This window comes from Lepisosteus oculatus, unplaced genomic scaffold, assembly GCF_040954835.1.
Source record: "Lepisosteus oculatus isolate fLepOcu1 unplaced genomic scaffold, fLepOcu1.hap2 HAP2_SCAFFOLD_137, whole genome shotgun sequence".
NCBI classification, from domain to species: domain Eukaryota; kingdom Metazoa; phylum Chordata; class Actinopteri; order Semionotiformes; family Lepisosteidae; genus Lepisosteus; species Lepisosteus oculatus.
The window spans coordinates 12,501-34,726 of NW_027167686.1; the positions used below are offsets into that span (position 1 = coordinate 12,501).

Below are 22,226 nucleotides of genomic sequence, written 5' to 3' on the forward strand. Positions count from 1 at the left end.
GGTTTTAAAACGCCCAATTGCTTGTACCCGCTGCCTTGGAAATAAGTTCTTCAGCGTCCGCGAATGGCATTTTGCAGCTGGAAGCAGATGTCGACGCGTTTTGCACAGAGCACCAAAAAAGCGTCTTTTTTGAAGGCCCTGGCACTGAGCATTGGTGGTTCAGTGGTAGAGTTCTCGCCTGCCACGCGGGAGGCTCGGGTTCGATTCCCGGCCAATGCAGTGGCTTTTGCAGCAAGTGGCTCCATCACTTGCATCCCCTTGCAACTCGCAACTCAAAAAACCCACTGAAGCTAAGCAGGTGTGAGCCAGGTCAGTACCCGGATGAGGGTGAGCTACAGGGAAAAACAAAGCTTCCAGCTGGAAGCGGTGTTAATGGTGCCAGCAGTGGGGCGCTCACCCTGAGGTCTGTGCGGGTCCCAATGCCCCAGTATAGTGACGGAGATGCTGTGTTGTAAAAGGGCGCTGTCTTTTGGATGAGATGTAAAACCGAGGTCACAGCGCTCTGTGGTCATTCAAAATGACCACCAAAACCTTTGACAAAAGCTCTTGGTAATTGATGGTCTTCAATAATGCTTCTCCTTTAGGTACATTTTAAATCAGCTGAAAAATGCTGTGAAATGGGGGGGCACTTCAGGCCAGTGTAGGATTTGGGTTACAAGAACCATGAAACTGCACGAGAAAGCCCGTACACTGAATTACACGGCTTTCTATTCAAAGGAGGACAAAAGAAATTCCCTGAGTTCGATTTTTTGCAGCACAGAGAGGAGCACTGTTGTGAGGCCGGTTAGCTCAGTTGGTTCGAGCGTGGTGCTAATAACGCCAAGGTCACGGGTTTGAGTCCCGTACTGGCCAGGTCCTTTTCTCCTCTCTTACCAAAGCTGTTAGGTTCCTTTCCGTGGTGAGAGGGGTTGTCATGCAACGCTGCCACATAGTGCCGACAGACAAGAGTGTTGCGGGAGAAGAGAAAAGTGTTTGAAGATTTAAGAGTGTCTTAGGTGGAGCCAAAATCAAGTGTCACAAATACAAGTGGGAGGATTTCCAATGTTTAATATGGTAAAAATAAGCGGAAGTTATCTGCCGGTCCGGCACAGTCTGCCATGCTTTTGTCATATACTGTAAAGTGGTGTCGAACTGGGTGTCGAACTGGAGCCTCACCATTTGCATATGTGAGGCTCCAGTTATACGTCGAGTGTCACATTAAATGACAAAAATGAAGAGAGTTAAAGCAGCTGGAGAGGTTTTCTTACAACTTTTGAGCTGACACAGTTTTGGAAAATGTTTCCTTCACGCTGCACTGTACAACATAGGCAGCCAAGAGTCTCCAAAACAAAACAGAATTGACAGATAGGAGAAAATTCCCACTCATCCTGAAGTTCCCAAAATCCAGCACTGAGCGTAAACAAAGTGTCTAAGTAGCGTGGGAATGCTAACCCTAACCCTAGCTGGAGTTTGAGCAATCCAGCACTGAGCGTAAAAAGATGAGTCAAAGTAACGTCTAATCGGATTAGTTTCCTTAGAGCTGGTTCAGAGTCTGCTCAAGAGTTTACCTTTCACACATGCGCAAAGAAGAATGTTGGGGGTGCACGCTTCAAGGCGCCTTACAGCTGTAGGGAGTGATTTGAGACGATTCGTGGCGTGTGCTCGTTCCCATATACCGTATGCCCCGGGGTGCAGTGCTAGGATGATGTACAATACCGCTTGGGCACGTAACGGCGTTATACGCAAGGTTTTCGTTTGTTCGTTTTGTTTTGCTCTGCTTTGCTTTGTTTTGCTTTCCATCGCGTTGGTAAGAGCGTAAATAAAAAGGCGATTCCTGCGTCTACCACTAATGTAAGAGCTATTTCAAGTGCGACGTGGTGCGGCTTTTCAAATGCTTGTGGGCATTTCTCTGTTGTTGATTCTTTTTTTGTGTGTAACAAAGTGGCATTTTCATGTCCGGACGGGGAGACTTTATCATTCCGACATGAAGCCACCCTTAAGTCCTCTGAGGCGTGTCTGTCTGCAAGGCTTGTATTTTGGAAATGTTTGTTTGAAACGGAGAACGACTTTGAAATAGGCTTCCGCCGGCGCCTCGCGATCCAGGTAAGATTGTAGCAAGAATGCAGCGGCAGTGGGGCTTGCTGTAGTCGTGGCCGAGTGGTTAAGGCGATGGACTAGAAATCCATTGGGGTCTCCCCGCGCAGGTTCGAATCCTGCCGACTACGTTATCCGCCTCCAGTCGGTGTGTTTCGGCGCAAGCAAAGAAGCGCGCCTCTTTGCTGTTCCTGGTGGTTTTAAAACGCCCAATCGCTTGTACCCGCTGCCTTGGAAATAAGTTCTTCAGCGTCCGCAAATGGCATTTTGCAGCTGGAAGCAGATGTCGACGCGTTTTGCACAGAGCACCAAAAAAGCGTCTTTTTTGAAGGCCCAGGCACTGAGCATTGGTGGTTCAGTGGTAGAATTCTCGCCTGCCACACGGGAGGCTTGGGTTCGATTCCCGGCCAATGCAGTGGCTTTTTCAGCGAGCGGCTCCGTCACTTGCATCCCCTTGCAACTCGCAACTCAAAAAACCCACTGAAGCTAAGCAGGTGTGAGCCAGGTCAGTACCCGGATGAGGGTGAGCTACAGGGAAAAACAAAGCTTCCAGCTGGAAGCGGTGTTAATGGTGCCGGCGGTGGGGCGCTCACCCTGAGGTCTGTGCGGGTCCCAATGCCCCAGTATAGTGACGGAGATGCTGTGTTGTAAAAGGGCGCTGTCTTTTGGATGAGATGTAAAACCGAGGTCACAGCGCTCTGTGGTCATTCAAAATGACCACCAAAACCTTTGACAAAAGCTCTTGGTAATTGATGGTCTTCAATAATGCTTCTCCTTTAGGTACATTTTAAATCAGCTGAAAAATGCTGTGAAATGGGGGGGCACTTCAGGCCAGTGTAGGATTTGGGTTACAAGAACCATGAAACTGCACGAGAAAGCCCGTACACTGAATTACACGGCTTTCTATTCAAAGGAGGACAAAAGAAATTCCCTGAGTTCGATTTTTTGCAGCACAGAGAGGAGCACTGTTGTGAGGCCGGTTAGCTCAGTTGGTTCGAGCGTGGTGCTAATAACGCCAAGGTCACGGGTTTGAGTCCCGTACTGGCCAGGTCCTTTTCTCCTCTCTTACCAAAGCTGTTAGGTTCCTTTCCGTGGTGAGAGGGGTTGTCATGCAACGCTGCCACATAGTGCCGACAGACAAGAGTGTTGCGGGAGAAGAGAAAAGTGTTTGAAGATTTAAGAGTGTCTTAGGTGGAGCCAAAATCAAGTGTCACAAATACAAGTGGGAGGATTTCCAATGTTTAATATGGTAAAAATAAGCGGAAGTTATCTGCCGGTCCGGCACAGTCTGCCATGCTTTTGTCATATACTGTAAAGTGGTGTCGAACTGGGTGTCGAACTGGAGCCTCACCATTTGCATATGTGAGGCTCCAGTTATACATCGAGTGTCACATTAAATGACAAAAATGAAGAGAGTTAAAGCAGCTGGAGAGGTTTTCTTACAACTTTTGAGCTGACACAGTTTTGGAAAATGTTTCCTTCACGCTGCACTGTACAACATAGGCAGCCAAGAGTCTCCAAAACAAAACAGAATTGACAGATAGGAGAAAATTCCCACTCATCCTGAAGTTCCCAAAATCCAGCACTGAGCGTAAACAAAGTGTCTAAGTAGCGTGGGAATGCTAACCCTAACCCTAGCTGGAGTTTGAGCAATCCAGCACTGAGCGTAAAAAGATGAGTCAAAGTAACGTCTAATCGGATTAGTTTCCTTAGTGCTGGTTCAGAGTCTGTTCAACAGTTTACCTTTCACACATGCGCAAAGAAGAATGTTGGGGGTGCACGCTTCAAGGCGCCTTACAGCTGTAGGGAGTGATTCGAGACGATTCGTGGCGTGTGCTCGTTCCCATATACCGTACGCCCCGGGGTGCAGTGCTAAGATGATGTACAATACCGCTTGGGCACGTAACGGCGTTATACCCAAGGTTTTCGTTTGTTCGTTTTGTTTTGCTCTGCTTTGCTTTGTTTTGCTTTCCATCGCGTTGGTAAGTGCGTAAATAAAAAGGCGATTCCTGCGTCTACCACTAATGTAAGAGCTATTTCAAGTGCGACGTGGTGCGGCTTTTCAAATGCTTGTGGGCATTTCTCTGTTGTTGATTCTTTTTTTGTGTGTAACAAAGTGGCATTTTCATGTCCGGACGGGGAGACTTTATCATTCCGACATGAAGCCACCCTTAAGTCCTCTGAGGCGTGTCTGTCTGCAAGGCTTGTATTTTGGAAATGTTTTTTTGAAACGGAGAACGACTTTGAAATAGGCTTCCGCCGGCGCCTCGCGATCCAGGTAAGATTGTAGCAAGAACGCAGTGGCAGTGGGGCTTGCTGTAGTCGTGGCCGAGTGGTTAAGGCGATGGACTAGAAATCCATTGGGGTCTCCCCGCGCAGGTTCGAATCCTGCCGACTACGTTATCCGCCTCCAGTCGGTGTGTTTCGGCGCAAGCAAAGAAGCGCACCTCTTTGCTGTTCCTGGTGGTTTTAAAACGCCCAATCGCTTGTACCCGCTGCCTTGGAAATAAGTTCTTCAGCTTCCGCGAATGGCATTTTGCAGCTGGAAGCAGATGTCGACGCGTTTTGCACAGAGCACCAAAAAACGACTTTTTTGAAGACCCAGGCACTGAGCATTGGTGGTTCAGTGGTAGAATTCTCGCCTGCCACGCGGGAGGCTCGGGTTCGATTCCCGGCCAATGCAGTGGCTTTTGCAGCGAGCGGCTCCATCACTTGCATCCCCTTGCAACTCGCAACTCAAAAAACCCACTGAAGCTAAGCAGGTGTGAGCCAGGTCAGTACCCGGATGAGGGTGAGCTACAGGGGAAAACAAAGCTTCCAGCTGGAAGCGGTGTTAATGGTGCCGGCGGTGGGGCGCTCACCCTGAGGTCTGTGCGGGTCCCAATGCCCCAGTATAGTGACGGAGATGCTGTGTTGTAAAAGGGCGCTGTCTTTTGGATGAGATGTAAAACCGAGGTCACAGCGCTCTGTGGTCATTCAAAATGACCACCAAAACCTTTGACAAAAGCTCTTGGTAATTGATGGTCTTCAATAATGCTTCTCCTTTAGGTACATTTTAAATCAGCTGAAAAATGCTGTGAAATGGGGGGGCACTTCAGGCCAGTGTAGGATTTGGGTTACAAGAACCATGAAACTGCACGAGAAAGCCCAAACACTGAATTACACGGCTTTCTATTCAAAGGAGGACAAAAGAAATTCCCTGAGTTCGATTTTTTGCAGCACAGAGAGGAGCACTGTTGTGAGGCCGGTTAGCTCAGTTGGTTCGAGCGTGGTGCTAATAACGCCAAGGTCATGGGTTCGAGCCCCATACTGGCCAGGTCCTTTTCTCCTCTCTTACCAAAGCTGTTAGGTTCCTTTCCGTGGTGAGAGGGGTTGTCATGCAACGCTGCCACATAGTGCCGACAGACAAGAGTGTTGCGGGAGAAGAGAAAAGTGTTTGAAGATTTAAGAGTGTCTTAGGTGGAGCCAAAATCAAGTGTCACAAATACAAGTGGGAGGATTTCCAATGTTTAATATGGTAAAAATAAGCGGAAGTTATCTGCCGGTCCGGCACAGTCTGCCATGCTTTTGTCATATACTGTAAAGTGGTGTCGAACTGGGTGTCGAACTGGAGCCTCACCATTTGCATATGTGAGGCTCCAGTTATACATCGAGTGTCACATTAAATGACAAAAATGAAGAGAGTTAAAGCAGCTGGAGAGGTTTTCTTACAACTTTTGAGCTGACACAGTTTTGGAAAATGTTTCCTTCACGCTGCACTGTACAACATAGGCAGCCAAGAGTCTCCAAAACAAAACAGAATTGACAGATAGGAGAAAATTCCCACTCATCCTGAAGTTCCCAAAATCCAGCACTGAGCGTAAACAAAGTGTCTAAGTAGCGTGGGAATGCTAACCCTAACCCTAGCTGGAGTTTGAGCAATCCAGCACTGAGCGTAAAAAGATGAGTCAAAGTAACGTCTAATCGGATTAGTTTCCTTAGAGCTGGTTCAGAGTCTGTTCAACAGTTTACCTTTCACACATGCGCAAAGAAGAATGTTGGGGGTGCACGCTTCAAGGCGCCTTACAGCTGTAGGGAGTGATTCGAGACGATTCGTGGCGTGTGCTCGTTCCCATATACCGTACGCCCCGGGGTGCAGTGCTAAGATGATGTACAATACCGCTTGGGCACGTAACGGCGTTATACCCAAGGTTTTCGTTTGTTCGTTTTGTTTTGCTCTGCTTTGCTTTGTTTTGCTTTCCATCGCGTTGGTAAGTGCGTAAATAAAAAGGCGATTCCTGCGTCTACCACTAATGTAAGAGCTATTTCAAGTGCGACGTGGTGCGGCTTTTCAAATGCTTGTGGGCATTTCTCTGTTGTTGATTCTTTTTTTGTGTGTAACAAAGTGGCATTTTCATGTCCGGACGGGGAGACTTTATCATTCCGACATGAAGCCACCCTTAAGTCCTCTGAGGCGTGTCTGTCTGCAAGGCTTGTATTTTGGAAATGTTTTTTTGAAACGGAGAACGACTTTGAAATAGGCTTCCGCCGGCGCCTCGCGATCCAGGTAAGATTGTAGCAAGAACGCAGCGGCAGTGGGGCTTGCTGTAGTCGTGGCTGAGTGGTTAAGGCAATGGACTAGAAATCCATTGGGGTTTCCCCGCACAGGTTCCAATCCTGCCGACTACGTTGTCCGCTTTCAGTTGGTGTGTTTCGGCACAAGCAAAGAAGCGCGCCTCTTTGCTGTTCCTGGTGGTTTTAAAACGCCCAATCGCTTGTACCCGCTGCCTTAGAAATAAGTTCTTCAGCGTCCGCAAATGGCATTTTGCAGCTGGAAGCAGATGTCGACGCGTTTTGCACAGAGCACCAAAAAAGCATCTTTTTTGAAGGCCCAGGCACTGAGCATTGGTGGTTCAGTGGTAGAATTCTCGCCTGCCACGCGGGAGGCTCGGGTTCGATTCCCGGCCAATGCAGTGGCTTTTGCAGCGAGCGGCTCCATCACTTGCATCCCCTTGCAACTCGCAACTGAAAACCCACTGAAGCTAAGCAGGTGTGAGCCAGGTCAGTACCTGGATGAGGATGAGCTACAGGGAAAAACAAAGCTTCCAGCTGGAAGCGGTGTTAATGGTGCCGGCGGGGGGGCGCTCACCCTGAGGTCTGTGCGGGTCCCAATGCCCCAGTATAGTGACGGAGATGCTGTGTTGTAAAAGGGCGCTGTCTTTTGGATGAGATGTAAAACCGAGGTCACAGCGCTCTGTGGTCATTCAAAATGACCACCAAAACCTTTGACAAAAGCTCTTGGTAATTGATGGTCTTCAATAATGCTTCTCCTTTAGGTACATTTTAAATCAGCTGAAAAATGCTGTGAAATGGGGGGGCACTTCAGGCCAGTGTAGGATTTGGGTTACAAGAACCATGAAACTGCACGAGAAAGCCCGTACACTGATTACACGGCTTTCTATTCAAAGGAGGACAAAAGAAATTCCCTGAGTTTGATTTTTTGCAGCACAGAGAGGAGCACTGTCGTGAGGCTGGTTAGCTCAGTTGGTTAGAGCGTGGTGCTAATAACGCCAAGGTCGCGGGTTTGAGCCCTGTACGGGCCAGGTCTAGATCCAGATCCCTGTTTGTGAAACAGGCAAATGACTGTCTCAGGGGCCCATTCCTCATTCTCAAGACACATGTATGCAGTATGTACACCGTGCATTGAGCAATAGGGACTGAATACACCACAGGTAAGGTTAGAAGTCATTCTGAGGTGCCACATGTGAGGGATACAGCTAGGCATCCGAAATGTAGGGTTTGAGACCCTTCAGGAGTACTGCATCCTTTGAGACAGACCCGTGCATGTTAAACAAATGATCATTTCTTTCGGCATTAGGGACTAAATATACTAAACATATGATGCTAAAATGTTATTTTCACATATATTAATGTAATAAATGATTGCTTATGCTTTAGAAACAAATCTAATTAAAATAAAAGCTTAAGTTTTGTATTTATCTTGTACCATAGAACATGATTTTCTTTGTATTTCAAGCCCACAAAGTGTCCAAATGACGCACTACATGATATAAGGAAGATTATCACATGCATATCGGTATTATCTTTCTTATGAAAATGCATTCCTTTCATTACCTTTTACTTTTTAAAATGAACTCAAATTGAGTATAATGTAATAATTTAAGTAGAATAGATTCTAATAATATAATGATCCAGTGTTTTGCACTACTTCACTGCTTCACTGCTCTATGCCATCTGGAAATAAATCCTCAGACTGCTTACTGCCCTGGGCATGTACCAATAAATTAAAGGAGCACATCTGTTTATCACTGCGTTGAAGCAGGAGACACACAGTCTCTGCAAACACATCCTAGATACAGTGTTCCAGCACCTTTGACCTCATCCAGAACATATCATTTCTTGAAAGGGATTGCTGTCCGAATGCACATCTGAATCCCAAACAGAATCTCTAGTAAAATACGATCATTTGTGAAACAGGCAAATGACTGTCTCAGGGGCCCATTCCTCATTGTCAGACACATGTATGGAATGCTTTCACCGTGCATTGAGCAATAGGGATTAAAAACACCGCAGGTAAGGTTAGATGTCATGTTCTATGCTCATTTCTTTCAGCATTAGGGACTAAATATACTAAACGTATGATGCTAAAATGTTATTTTTACATATATTAATGTAATAAATGATTGCTTATGCTTTATAAACAAATCTAATTAAAATAAAAGCTTAAGTTTTGTATTTATCTTGTACCATAGAACATGATTTGCTTTGTATTTCAAGCCCACAAAGTGTCCAAATGTTCTATGATCATTTCTTTCAGCATTAGGGACTAAATATACCAAACGTATGATGCTAAAATCCTGAAAAAAGGATGTGCTCCATCTCGTCAGTAGATTGGATTCCAAAACTGATTTGGGTCAATATACATTACCTTTGAAATTAAAGTACAGTCTACTGTAGGGAACCATCAACTTAGAAAGCATTGGCCTTCCCTGGGGGTCAGGTAGGTGCAAAAGATAAACCTTTATCCTATCTTTATCTTAAGATAAGTGGCCAAGCAGTATTTTTCCAAGTTTCACCAAGCACATCATGTTGCCATAGTAGACAAAGTTCTATAAAATGTTAAATAACTTTTAAAAAAAGTATCTTGGTCTTACAGTACTGTACAAGGTGAATTAAACTGTCCCTGGTAAGAAAAAGTAATTAGAAGCATCTCAGAAACTTTATCTCTAGAAACATTAGCTGTTTTATATCATGTAATTTAGTGTGATGTTGTCAGAATTCAAGGACATTATCACACACAGAAATTGGTTCAGTTAAATCTAAAAAACACAGCTAAACATGGGTTTAAATGTAACAGAAGTCTTACCTCTTGTCAAAAGATTTAATTCAAGAAGCGATGTAATAAATGATTGCTTATGCTTTATAAAGAAATCTAATTAAAATAAAAGCTTAAGTTTTGTATTTATCTTGTACCATAGAACATGATTTTCTTTGTATTTGAAGCCCACAAAGTGTCCAAATGATGCACTACATGATATAAGGAAGATTATCACATGCATATCGGTATTATCTTTCTTATGAAAATGCATTCCTTTCATTACCTTTTACTTTTTAAAATGAACTCAAATTGTGTATAATGTAATAATTTAAGTAGAATAGATTCAGGTAGGAAATATAGAGTCATGATGTTTATGGCTGACATCATTTCACATGGGTGAATTTTAAGCTAAGAAATAAAAACATTTACAATGAAGATACCATTGCTTAATTTTAAATGCCTTTAAAAAATAAATACCTCCTGAGAATAATTTGCCACTCCCAGATCCTTGGTAAGGTACTGTTTGAATCCAATCAGGAGAGGAGCATCCAGGGAGTGCTTTCTATAGAGTCCAGCTTGGGCCACTCTCTTCCGGCCTGCTGATACTTTTTAACTACTCAGGGCCTGTAAGGATATAAAACACCGGTTTAAACATTTTATACCTATAAGACAAATTAGAATTTTAGTAAAAAATAGATACATCTGAAAAATAAAAAGTCTTACTGCTGATAGAGTTCTTCAGAGCTCACATCTTCCCCTTCCTTATCCGCTTCTGTTTCAGTTTCTAGAGCAGCCTCTGGCATCTCTTCCTCCTGGACTGCGGCCTCTTGCTCAGGGCCGCTGGAATGCAGGTAGATTCTTTTCAACATGCTTTTACATAATATGTTGTAACAATGATTTCAAAAAGAAACTACAGAAGCCTTACAGATTAAAAATATCTCACCTTGCCAATGTGTCTTCAGGCTTCCCATGTACAAAAAGGCCCAAGGACTCTAGCAGTCTTACAACCACTATCCTGTTTGCCTCACCAGACACGATCTCTATTCTGTGGTAATCCACGATGACCCCGTTCTTCAGGTGATTCATCATGTCCTCCCTCGCCTGTTGAGAGGCCATCCTGATGTTTTCTGCCGTGGCGTGCTTCATACACACCCTCTTCAAGTGAGCAGGAAGCTGATCAAGAGTATTCAGGCACATCTTGCACACCAGGGGAATCCTCGCGGGTTTCCTTTGAAAATAAATAATACCATCTGTGTATAGAAACAAGCTAAGACTGATTTCTTAAATTATCCTTAATTTTCTCTCTCATAGTTTGAGCATAATGATTTTATTGCATTTATATAAGAATTGCTCATTGCTCCTAAATAAATAATGGTTTCATAAAAAAGTGAACACTTGGTCTCAGTCACAGACTTTCCAATAGAAGCCATTGTGGAGTTCAGCAACTGCAGGTCCTAGAAGTGGGGAAGGAATTTTAAAAGAGAAATTGAATTACAATACAGAAGGAATGGCTGAGGGATCACTGAAATATATATATACAAATTCCAAAGACTGAGTCCATATAGAAACAACTACCTTTCATTTTCAGTATAAGAAAAAAAAAACATTATCTTCCAAAGCATCATAAAATTGTCCCTTCTTCCAGACTCTACTTCTCTCTTGTAGTAGTATAGCAGACCTTTCCAGGTGAGCAGATCACAGAGTCCGAAATGAGCTTCCTCCATCAAGCAAAGTACCTGAACATGACTCTGTCTTCATAAAAGTGCCCCTGTAATAAAGAAATTAAATCCGAAATCAAGAGGGCAGTTGCCTACTGAAATACAAGAAGTCATCAATTTTAACCTAGCAACACATTAAAGGCTGCATCTATACAAGTACGATTCTAGAAATGCTCACCAGATTACGTTTTAAGAAGGAACTGCGCCTCAGGTTCCGCCGAGATCTTAACTCGGATGGCAGGATTCAGAGTCCGGAGTGCGGACTGATGGCGCACGGAGGGTCCATATACTGTGGATCCCTCAGTGATCTTCCGCGTATTCAAACCGTTAGCGTGTGACTCCCCTGTCCCTGTGACCTCATTGGTCTGCTCTCTCCTCTGTGCAGCCGAGCCCGACTCACGGTAAAGTGAAAAAAAAGATGCCCTCAACGTGAGATTTACTCTGGAGCGAGGATAGATGTTACCTTTTTATCATTGAACAGGATGTATGTGATGTGGCGACTAGGTTCAATTTTGTATCCTCTTTAAAAGATTAAGGACTGGGGTGAGTGTGATTTACCACCCTTTCAGCTAAGAACCCGACTTGCGCATCGTTTAAGCTGCATTGACTCGGTCGTTTAACCCTTCTCCATTAGCAGGGTTAAGGTTAAAGAAAAAAACATTGCTGACTTCTTTTTTTTTTGCCAGCCGCTAGCGCTGATTAGCAAGGCTTGTATTTCATGTTTTGCAAGTTGCATCCATTTTAAGAAAAACAAGTCGCGTTAAAGACAGGAAATGACAATTGCATTTAATTAAGTCTAGCCGTAGGCGGTTGTCTGTAAGGACCAGTTCTGTTCGAGAAGACACAACAAAGAAGGCACCGCTGGGATTCGAACCCAGGATCTTCTGTTTACTAGGCAGGCGCTTTAACCAACTAAGCCACGGCGCCCCAGGAGTGCTGTCCTTTTGCAGCCACTTGGACACACCACTCAGACACATCTGCATTCGGTGTGTGCTCCGCCTGCTTGCTGAGCAAGTTGCCACCTTTACATACAATAGCAACATCGACACCAAGAGAAAGGATGACAAATGGCTCTTATCTGGAACTTTTCATGTCCAAGGAGCTCAATATGCTTTCTGTGTACAACAGGGCCACTGAACTCCACACTGGCCACTGAACCACAGCAGTGGCTTGCTGGCTTGACATCTCCCAAGGAAAATGTTGAAATCACATGTGGAACAGGAAAATGACCCTCGAGTACGAGGGAAAAAAAAGAAAAAGATCATCTGGAGCGTGCCAACCCATGTCCGGACAGCCCAGTTTCGTCGACAAGGTGGCTGAGTGGTTAAGGTGATGGACTGCTAATTCATTGTGCTCTGCAGTCATGGGTTCAAATCTCATTCTCGTCGCTCTCCATGTCTGACACATGTGCCTGTTTGACGTCGGCCCTCCTGTTGCTTGCTCCGGTGCTAGAGCTGTACATTTTCTAGCGGTGGCTGAACATGGTATAGTAGGCCAACGTCGGTATCGAGCAGTGACAGTAACAGTACTTACTGCACCCCATAAGAAATCGTTTGTCCCTGTTCAAAAGAGATTGTGCGATGTCCTGCGGCATTCGTAAAGCAAACCTTTGACAGTTTGAAAAGAGGAATTTATTCTGCTTCCTGTGCGTGCAGTAGTTACAAAGTTGAACGTCTTTACACGATCTGCTGCAGTTTTCAGTGGGCGGGCTTTGTCAGATGGCTTGAAAAAACGCACTGTGTTTCGGCTGAACTCCACACTCATGAGCAGTGTCCTGCATGTTTTCTGTGTATAGCTGTCTTTTAACGCATACAGAATTCATTTGAAATCATTGATTTCTCCAATTAACAAGGGTCCCTTTTTGAACCTGCGAGAAGCATTCTTTCAATGTAACAGATTTACTCCGGGGAAAGCCAGCATGACATTGAGAGTAGCTCAAGCTTTCAGCACCCATATCGGACTGCGTGTATGCAGACACCACTCAGAATCCCCTGTAAGATTCTCCCTCAATTCCGTTTTTCAGTGCTTTAGCTCTTTCAAAAGGCTTCGCTTTGCTAGTCACAATCCAAGGCTCATGATAGCATTTGAAAACATTCACCACTGCGTTGGCCGGGAATCGAACCCGGGTCAACTGCTTGGAAGGCAGCTATGCTCACCACTATACCACCAACGCATGCCCACAGGAAGTCTGCAGGACACCACCAGAGAATGCTTTTTTTAAAAAATTTTTTATTAAACAGAATTTACAAATACAAATACAACAAGAGGATCAGAGTCATGTACAAGAGAAAAAAAATGCAGCAGAAAAAAGCATTTAACTACCAGAGGTAATTAAGTAATTATGTGATCAAATTGTATATTTTACACGTATCATATCTTGCTTTAATATTTCTCAATTATTTATAAACTTTAGTTTCAACATGCATGCGTTTCCTGTAAAAAATAAAACTCAGCACACAGTTTTTCTTTTAACAACATTTCGAGTACCTCTGGCATTCATGAAAAAGACATACACAAAAGCAAATAACTAACTCTAAGACTGTCTAAACTATTGAGTTTTTCAAAGAACCAGAACTATAACAGTCCTTAACACTTAACTACACCATTCCAAACTAACACTAAAGAAACACTAGTATATACTGGTATAACAAATAAAACCAAACATAATCATTAACTGAGCAGTCACTGGGAGCAAATCTCCTTCCCGTCCACAAAGGCCCTCGCTCCCACAAAGTAGGCTCTCCTCCCCTCTCTTCTGGCAGCTTCAACCTGGGGCCACAGCTGGTTCCTGGTACTCCTGTCCGCAGCAGACAGGTCCTCTGCAAACCTCAGTTTGTTCCCATTCAAATACTCATTCCCCCTCGCCGCTCGCCACAGCATGTCCCTCGCCGTCCTCTTGGTGAACTGTATTATAATCGATCTGGGGAGCACTTGCCCAGACATGTTCGCTCTCCCGAGCTTGTGAACAAAGTCAATGGCCGATATTACGTCCTCCTGGTCCGGCAGGGTCCTTTTACAGATACCCTTCACTGTTGCAACAAGGTCCTTATCACGTTCCTCTTTAACTCCAAATAATTTTAAATTCCATCATCGACGGTATCTATCTACATCGTTCACTTTCAATTCAAGTTCTTTAATATGCTTTTCTTGTTTGGTATTTACTTGTTTAAGAACTTTTACTTCACTCTTTAAGTCTTCAACCTCTTTAAACACACAGTCCATGGACTTTTTAAGACTTTCGATTGCGACTGTATTAGATCAAGTCATTTCCTTCAGCTCACCCATGCTCTGTGCCATCATGTTGAAGATGTTGGTCTGGAGCTCCTCCAGCGTCAGGTTGCCCCTTCCTCTCTTGGCTGCCGGGGTTTTCACAGGTGTGCTGGGCAGGGACTCCGGCTCTTCCTCTGGCAGCTGAGTCTCACTTGGGCTGCGAGCGCTCGCGTACGAGCGCATCTCCAGCACTCTTTCCACGTCCCCTCCAGCTGCTTCACTTTTCCCTTTAGTTGCCATCAATTTTCTTGTAGTGCTATACATATACGATTGAGGTATCTTAGAGTTCTCCTTCGAAGACCCAGCACTCTCTTTTCTTTTCCCAGTGTTACTCATATCGAAATTCTTAAACCTAAAAAAAATAGTTTTTTTTTCTTTCAATTATAACTGAAGTTTAAACAAGTAGTGTTAAGTCCTTATTTTTCTGTAGTCAAAAAAAGCAAAAATTAACATTCAGGTCATGAAAAACTCAAAAAAAATCCTCAACCACTAAACTTTACCTCCCACCTGAGCGCCATCTTGAACGCCCCTACCACCAGAGAATGCTCAAGATTTCGGAAGCTGTCTCCGGGACGTGCTGATTCCACACATCCTGAATAAATCATGATATTGTTAGTTGCTGTAGCTAGACGTTCAAATGAGTTTCATGGCCAGATGGACTGTTTCCTCCAGCGGTATAGTATTGCAGTGAGACAGCACGATGCCTGCAAGACTATGTCACGCTAAACGCCACAGATTGTGTTTGTCCGTTCGTGTCAGTCATCCTGCAGCCACGGGAAGTGGGACACAAACATGCCGCAATGCTTTCAAGACGTTAGGATTTGTTTGTGCAACATCCGAGAAGAGTACTTGTGGCTTGAATGTGAACTGTACGTGCCCACCCCCTTTCCTCTGTAGTGCATGAGTTCCTCCCGGCATGCCCTTCGTCATTGTTCTGTCATCTTGTATTTAAAGGGTTGTATTTCTGCTGCTGAAAAGAATCAACGGGTTTCTTTGTTCCCAACGGAGCCCTTGTCTGTCATGAAATTCTTCAAAACCTCAAGCTAGAAGAAGACGACAAATATGAAGCGTTACAGCAACGACATGCCATGAGACGATTGATAACGATTTCCATAGGATCCCCGCGGTTGCCTGGCAACCGTCAGCTTTGCGCAGTGGCAGTATCGTAGCCTGTGAGGTTTAGCCGAGGCGGGATTATTGCTAGTTGAAAACTTTTCCCAATACCCCGCTTCCGCCGGTTTGCAATACAATCAGCGAAAGCTATTTTTGACAGTCTCGTTAGAGACTGAGCAAGGTGTTTAAAGACAGATTTGGTCATGGTGACATCATGGTAGAAAGAAGCGAGCTTGTTCCCAGTGGGCATTGATTCGTCGAATATACGTATATTTACGGCGAAATTACGGCTATACGTATATATACGTCGCCTCGACGTATAATCAACGTCGAATTGCAACCGTAAAATTGACGACATTAACAAACGCATATATAACGTCGAAAACACATCTAACACAGTGCCTGAGGCTTTTTACTGTATGTATCGTGTGTGCCGCAACTAGGAGTATACGGCACTCTGCACAGTGTACGAAGTAAATTATTTTCGCAGCAATTAATTTACATGTGTATAATAAATATAGTAAATATAATAAATTAATTACTGCGAAAATAATTTACTTCGTACACTGTGTAGATTAGAGAATCTAAGAGCCGCTTTAGCAAGTGTACATTCAGTGTTTCCAAAACTGATCCAGGTTTACGCCGCTAGACTCTTAGACGTTTTTTCTAAAGAAGATGCTGATCTAACCTCTGCATTTCGTTTCCTGATAATGCTATTTCATGGTGCACTGGCGAAGACCCACCGGGATAAATGACTAAACATGTGCATGGTGCAGTCCAGAGAATATTGGATGAACTTTCTCCAAACATCGGGGCGAATGATTTTGTACAGCTGCGTTTGACTGCGGGTGGTTTTAACAAACCCTTGTTCTCACGCAGGAGACAACCCGGAGAATTAAATGCTGCTGATTTTTTAAGCCACATCTCAGACCTCTTACAGAGCCACACAGAAATTCTCACCGATGACAGCCTCCGATTAGTGGTGACGATAGTTAGGAATATGCAGGGGGGTGCCCGTCGAAGATTTAAATCCGTTCTGGGTAATTGCTCAGAAAAAAGCGCACCTTATCGACTTACATTACACGGGCGGTAATCTGTGTTTCACCGGGAGTGTGTACGGTTTGTTGAATGAAGGTTGTACCAATGGGGAAATGTTACAGGGCGCTAAACGAATGCACAAAGAGTTGGGTTTTTCAGAGAATCAGAAAATTAGTTTGTCAGACATTACCGCTTTTGAAAAACATTTAAAGGTGGTCATTAAAATTTTGTACCACGACCAGGGTGATTGGAAATATTTTACAACGGGGCCCACACCACCTAATTCTAAAATACTTTTTGTTCTACTGCATGAAGAGCATTTTTATGGGGTTTTAAATATTAAAGCTTTTGTGGGGGCGGCATATTTTTGCACTAACTACCATGCGGCGTATAGCCACAAGAACGCACACGCCTGTGTTAAAGCTTGTAAAACCTGTTTAGATCCCCAGTGTTGCGAAATTGATGCAGAAATTCAGAATTGCCCGGCCTGTAAGGTCTTTTGTCGTAGCTCTCAATGTTTGGCGAGACACTTTCGGAATGCAGCGACGGGTGTTAGTAAGTGTGAGCGCAGGGTCTTTTGTGAGAAATGTGAGGTTTATAACCTCTCTAGTCACAAATGTAAAGAGAAACTGTGCTCGCATTGTAACAACGTGATCGACACCCCTGACACACATTTGTGCTACATACTGCCTTTGGACAACCCCAAAATTTCAAACAAGTACATTTTTTTCGACTTTGAATGCATGCAAGAAACGGGGACACACATACCAAATTACATCCATGCCCTTCATATTAACAATAAACGAAGCTGGGAATTTTATGGTGAAACTTGTCTAAAGGATTTTGTGTGTAAATTTATCGATAGACGTTTCAAAATCCATACATTCATATCGCACAATGGCAAGGGATATGACAATTACCTAGTAATCAGACAGTTGTAAGATGAAAAGATGGACGTTGAACTAATTAATCAGGGTGGTAAGATAATGTGTATGACCGTAAAAGCTCTGAACATCAGATTTATCGATTCTTTAAACTTTCTACCTATGAAATTAAGCAAACTGTCGGCCGCCATGGGGTTCCCCGGGGGTAAGGGTCATTTTCCACACTTGATGAACACTTCAGAAAACCAAAATTATGTCAGCCCGATGCCGCCGCCAGAACTTTACGGCGTTAACTACATGCTGCAGAGGGAGAAAGCCGAGTTTTTGGTTTGGTATGAAGAATGCAAGGGAAGTGTGTTTAACTTACAGAGAGAGTTGAAACGTTACTGCCAGTTGGATGTGGCAATTCTAAGAGAAGGCTGTGTCAGGTTTTGGGACGAGGTCATGAATATGACCAGACAGACACGCGTGACTGAGTCAGGGGCCGCCTGCGTTGTGTGCATCGACCCCTTTCAGTTTGTGACCATCGCTAGTGTCTGCATGGCCATGTTCAGACTTATGTTTTTACAGGAAGAGACGATAGCGTTGCTACCCCATGACAATTACCACCACCAGCAAAAACGATTTTCTACACCCAGCATCAGTGGCTTATGTACATCGAACACACAGAGCCCGTTAAAATCCAACACGCGTTAACCACGGCCGGTGAGTTCAAGGTTGGTCAAAGCTGAAAGCTCAAAGCTGAAATAAATGTATAAAATTTGGCTTGCATCATAGCAGTTGAGCAATAAAGTCTGTCCTAATTAAAGAGTACCTAAAGTTTGAAAGTACAACATAGAATAAGAATAGAGAAATGGCAAAACGATTTTGTGCCATCTTCCCCATTCACACTATTTTTATGTGCCATTTTTTGCTTATTCACGTACTATTTTAATCAAAATAATATTAAGAAAGATCTGTGTGTATTCAGATAGTATTATTATTGTTCATACTTACTCGTCAAAAGAGGATTGCTGAGATATTTGCGGATATACTTTTACGTTTGAAAAACGTGTCCAAAATGGTGACCAACGAATACTAGCAATGCATTGTGGTATATAACCGGAAAATATGCTGGGTTCGATATTTTCTCAACGTATGCGTTTATTAATGTTGTCGATATTATGGTTGAAATTTAACATTGATAATACATCGCGGCTATGTGCCCCCTGCTATGTGCTGATGTGCAATTTTAACGCATGCAGTTAGTAAGGATCGTACTGTTGTATGGTATTATATATAATGACATTATGGAATAGGATGGGGACAGGCCTGGCATCACGGGGGGAGGGAGGAGTGTCGCCCCTTCAGTTTTGGGCAAAAAGATTTACCTAACTTAATTTGCGCCCTAAAAAAATAGTTGTACTTGGTCAATGGTCAGACAACACTAAATGACACGAACAGTCACTCAGTCTGTTTGATGGGCAGGAGGGCTATCCGTCCAGGAACTGCACATATCAGTGTCGTTATTGAGTGTCAACATTACGATCCTGTTTGCTCAGGTGGACCGATTCCTTGCAGTAGTTTATCATTATACTTAAAATCTTTATATAACTAGGACTAGTTATAGCAGTCTGTGCTTTCTGTTGGTTTTACAACATTTTTTTCTTAACGATTCAGAACGTCCATGTAGCTGCAAAAATGAACGCTTATGGTACTTTTCGCTCCAGGCAATACAAACCGTGAGAGTGACGAAAAATGTGAAACTGAACTTCATCGCAAATACCAGATTGCTAGTCGTTATCTTCTATCATGAAGCACTAATCAATGGCATAGCTGCGAGATTTCATTTGGGTAGCTGCACCGTACAGCTCCGTTTTAACCGAAATATCACCCCCCCCCCTCAGAATTTCAGACGCCCCCCTACAGATTTTTCCCCGGGCACCGCGCACTGATGGGGGACGGGGTGTCCAGGAAATGGTATCAACTTTTCTCAAGAAAATAAAAATAGAAACTCTATAGGCACTCAAACATTTTACTGTTTTTTTTTTTCAGGCAGTAAATTACGTAAATTACTGCTTCGACACGTAATGGCATTATAATCAAGTGCAGGAGCTGAGGGCTCTTGTTTTGTTTCGTTTTCCATGGCGTTCGTAAGCGCGCAAATCAAAGGCAATTCCTGCGTCTAACACGAATGTAAATGCTTTTGAAAGTGCAGTGTGGTGCAGCTTGTAAAATCCTTGTCCACATTTGTGGTTTGTTGATGTTTTTCTGTCTGCCAAAGTTGCATTTTGACATCCAGACGGGGAGACTTTATCATTTGAACGTGAAGCCAGCCTTAAACCCTCTGAGGCGTGTCTGTCTGCCGGCACGTATTTTGTGAAAGGTTTTTTTTTTAACGGAGAGCGACTTTGAAAACGTTTCCTCAGCCACCTCGCACTCCGTGTTAGATTATAGGAAGAATGCGGCGGCGGAAAGCTCGCTGTAGTCGTGGCCGAGTGGTTAAGGCGATGGATTCAAAATCCGTTGGGGACTCCCCGCGCAGATTTGAATCCTGCCGACTACGGCATCTGCCGCATGTCGCCTTGTGCCTGCGCGGCAAAGGCGAAGTGCTGCTTCTCCTTTCCTGGTACTATAAGAACGCTAAATCGCTTGGCTCTGCTGTCATGGAAATAAATTCTTCAGATAACCACACATTTTGCGTTCGCACCTCTATTTCCGGTGCCTTCATGCACTCTTGTACCAAACGCACGTTCCTTCTGTATGCGGAGCCGATCATTTGCAATTGGGCTGTGCCGACAGATCAGGACGAGCTCTGTCGGCTCAAAAGCAGCGCAGGACCTGCAAGAACAACAGAAAGATTAGCATCCAGCGGGGGCTTCTTAGTGAGCCCAAGATCTCATCAAGAATCGGCTCCAGCAACAGGACTGGGCGCATTGTTCCATTCTCCGACCACTCTCGGTGTAAACAAGTCCCTCCTGGTCTCTGCTTGAATTGCACTTTCCTGCGTTTGCTTTGGTATAACTGGCTTCCCCTGCATGGGCGAATGTGAAGAAGATCCTTAGTAAGTCATTGAAGAAACCCGAGAAGAGGTCGGAGTGGTCTCTGTCGTTCATCAACGATCCAGTCAGGCAGTACTCCTCTGTAAAGCGCCGTTCGTTCACATCAATTGGCTTTTTTTTGCCTTCATTCGTGCAAGTAGTAAAAGCAGACGCCCCTATTCTGCCGTGACCCGGATTCGAACCGGGGTTGTTGCGGCCACAACGCAAAGTACTGACCACTATACGATCACGGCGAGTTACCGATACACACGTGGCAGGGCGGAAAAGGCTGTGCTCTCTTCGTGTGACATAATTCGGGAAAGTCCTGACGTTGCATTTCAACTGAGCCCCAGTATACATCGACCCTTCGACACTCTGAGTGACAACTCTCTTGCGTGTTTTCTCATATTTATGTAGTTTGCTTGCATGATGCCCGGAACAGCAGGGTTGTGCACTCCCATATGGTCTAGCGGTTAGGATTCCTGGTTTTCACCCAGGCGGCCCGGGTTCGACTCCTGGTATGGGAACGTGTCAATTTTGCCTCCTGCTTTCCAAAAGATCAGCACTGTGTACGAAGGAGCCGCATTAAAACTACTCAACGTGCAAAACGTGCGAGAGAGGGGGCGCTTGTTTCCAGCCGAAACTTCTCGCGTGTGAGACGAGCTGACCATCGCTGCAGGAGGTGGGAGGGTCACTCTGGTAGACAGGGCTGACCTTCGGCAATAGGATTTATACTCTCCAAGATGATATTTGCACTTTCTGGAGAGGCGATTTTCTCCACTTCAGTAGCCCGATTTCGTCGATTGCGTGGAGAGGGCTGTAGAATGTGGCGCCGTCTTTCCTGCTCCGTCCATGACAGGCGTGCTGGTCTCTGGAGAGAGAGCACGGTCCATCAGCGCACCCCAATAAAGGCACTGGAAGCAGCTGAATCGCATTGGCGAAGCTCAGCGCTGGGCCGCTGGGCACATCTGACCACAGTTTCCGTAGTGTAGTGGTTATCATGTTTGCCTCACACGCGAAAGGTCCCCGGATCGAAACCGGGCGGAAACAGACCAGACTTCTTCTGTCGCCACGCACAAAAGGGGATTGGGGATTCGCCTAGCGCTGTGATCGAACAGACCCACTCACCTCTTAGTGTGGCGGGATCTGCACAGTGCATGTCGCAGCGCATCCTGCTTTCACTTCAATGCGCGTCCTGATGTACCCCGGTCTCCCGCGTGACAGGTGGGGACAGGTGACAGGTCCTATACTAACGAGGAAGACATCGCTCTCTCCGACCCCCGGCATCGTGTCCCGACCCACCGTGCTGGAAGCCGACTCGTGCTGTGATTCCTTTACGGAGCAGAAATGACAACCGAGGAGCCGAGAGATCATTTCAGCATTTCGCGTCTGAACGGAAAACACAAACGACCAACTCGGAATGATTTGCCTTTGACGCTTATCAAAGCGTTCTTTGTGCATCGAACAGACCCACTCACCTCTTAGTGTGGCGGGATCTGCACAGTGCATGTCGCAGCGCTCCCTGCTTTCACTTCAATGTGCTTCCTGATGTCGAGTCGTGTGCCGTGCGGAGGCTCTGAAAGCGAGAGCAATGAAAAGGTGCACGACGCTGTGTTAGAAAACAGAGAAGTGAAAGGCAGTCCTTTCTCTAAGGAGGTAAAAGAAAAGCTACTCCCCGTCGGGGAATCGAACCCCGGTCTCCCGTATGACAGGCAGGGATACTTGCCACTATACTAACGAGGAAGACATCGCACGCTCCGAGCCCCGGCATCGTGTCCCGACCCAGCGTGCT

At 44.9% G+C, this 22,226-nt stretch overlaps 15 non-coding genes across 15 annotated transcripts; 12 read left to right on the forward strand and 3 right to left on the reverse strand.

The window, feature by feature from the left end:
* The first annotated feature begins 148 nt into the window (after window positions 1–148).
* Window positions 149–219, forward strand: trnag-gcc (transfer RNA glycine (anticodon GCC)). The gene has a single exon. It is a non-coding gene; the product is annotated as a tRNA-Gly (tRNA).
* A 559-nt stretch (window positions 220–778) lies between these two features.
* On the forward strand, window positions 779–852 carry trnai-aau (transfer RNA isoleucine (anticodon AAU)). The gene has a single exon. It is a non-coding gene; the product is annotated as a tRNA-Ile (tRNA).
* A 1,270-nt stretch (window positions 853–2,122) lies between these two features.
* Window positions 2,123–2,204, forward strand: trnas-aga (transfer RNA serine (anticodon AGA)). Its single transcript has one exon. It is a non-coding gene; the product is annotated as a tRNA-Ser (tRNA).
* An 843-nt stretch (window positions 2,205–3,047) lies between these two features.
* Window positions 3,048–3,121, forward strand: trnai-aau (transfer RNA isoleucine (anticodon AAU)). The gene has a single exon. It is a non-coding gene; the product is annotated as a tRNA-Ile (tRNA).
* Window positions 3,122–4,391: 1,270 nt separating this feature from the next.
* On the forward strand, window positions 4,392–4,473 carry trnas-aga (transfer RNA serine (anticodon AGA)). Its single transcript has one exon. It is a non-coding gene; the product is annotated as a tRNA-Ser (tRNA).
* A 212-nt stretch (window positions 4,474–4,685) lies between these two features.
* Window positions 4,686–4,756, forward strand: trnag-gcc (transfer RNA glycine (anticodon GCC)). Its single transcript has one exon. It is a non-coding gene; the product is annotated as a tRNA-Gly (tRNA).
* Window positions 4,757–5,315: 559 nt separating this feature from the next.
* trnai-aau (transfer RNA isoleucine (anticodon AAU)) lies at window positions 5,316–5,389 on the forward strand. Its single transcript has one exon. It is a non-coding gene; the product is annotated as a tRNA-Ile (tRNA).
* Window positions 5,390–6,954: 1,565 nt separating this feature from the next.
* trnag-gcc (transfer RNA glycine (anticodon GCC)) lies at window positions 6,955–7,025 on the forward strand. The gene has a single exon. It is a non-coding gene; the product is annotated as a tRNA-Gly (tRNA).
* A 4,937-nt stretch (window positions 7,026–11,962) lies between these two features.
* On the reverse strand, window positions 11,963–12,036 carry trnat-agu (transfer RNA threonine (anticodon AGU)). Its single transcript has one exon. It is a non-coding gene; the product is annotated as a tRNA-Thr (tRNA).
* Window positions 12,037–13,210: 1,174 nt separating this feature from the next.
* Window positions 13,211–13,282, reverse strand: trnag-ucc (transfer RNA glycine (anticodon UCC)). Its single transcript has one exon. It is a non-coding gene; the product is annotated as a tRNA-Gly (tRNA).
* A 2,240-nt stretch (window positions 13,283–15,522) lies between these two features.
* Window positions 15,523–15,664, forward strand: LOC138226461 (U4 spliceosomal RNA). Its single transcript, XR_011184555.1, has one exon. It is a non-coding gene; the product is annotated as a U4 spliceosomal RNA (small nuclear RNA).
* A 4,213-nt stretch (window positions 15,665–19,877) lies between these two features.
* Window positions 19,878–19,959, forward strand: trnal-caa (transfer RNA leucine (anticodon CAA)). The gene has a single exon. It is a non-coding gene; the product is annotated as a tRNA-Leu (tRNA).
* A 657-nt stretch (window positions 19,960–20,616) lies between these two features.
* On the reverse strand, window positions 20,617–20,688 carry trnah-gug (transfer RNA histidin (anticodon GUG)). The gene has a single exon. It is a non-coding gene; the product is annotated as a tRNA-His (tRNA).
* A 201-nt stretch (window positions 20,689–20,889) lies between these two features.
* Window positions 20,890–20,961, forward strand: trnae-uuc (transfer RNA glutamic acid (anticodon UUC)). Its single transcript has one exon. It is a non-coding gene; the product is annotated as a tRNA-Glu (tRNA).
* Window positions 20,962–21,411: 450 nt separating this feature from the next.
* On the forward strand, window positions 21,412–21,484 carry trnav-cac (transfer RNA valine (anticodon CAC)). The gene has a single exon. It is a non-coding gene; the product is annotated as a tRNA-Val (tRNA).
* Window positions 21,485–22,226: the final 742 nt, after the last annotated feature.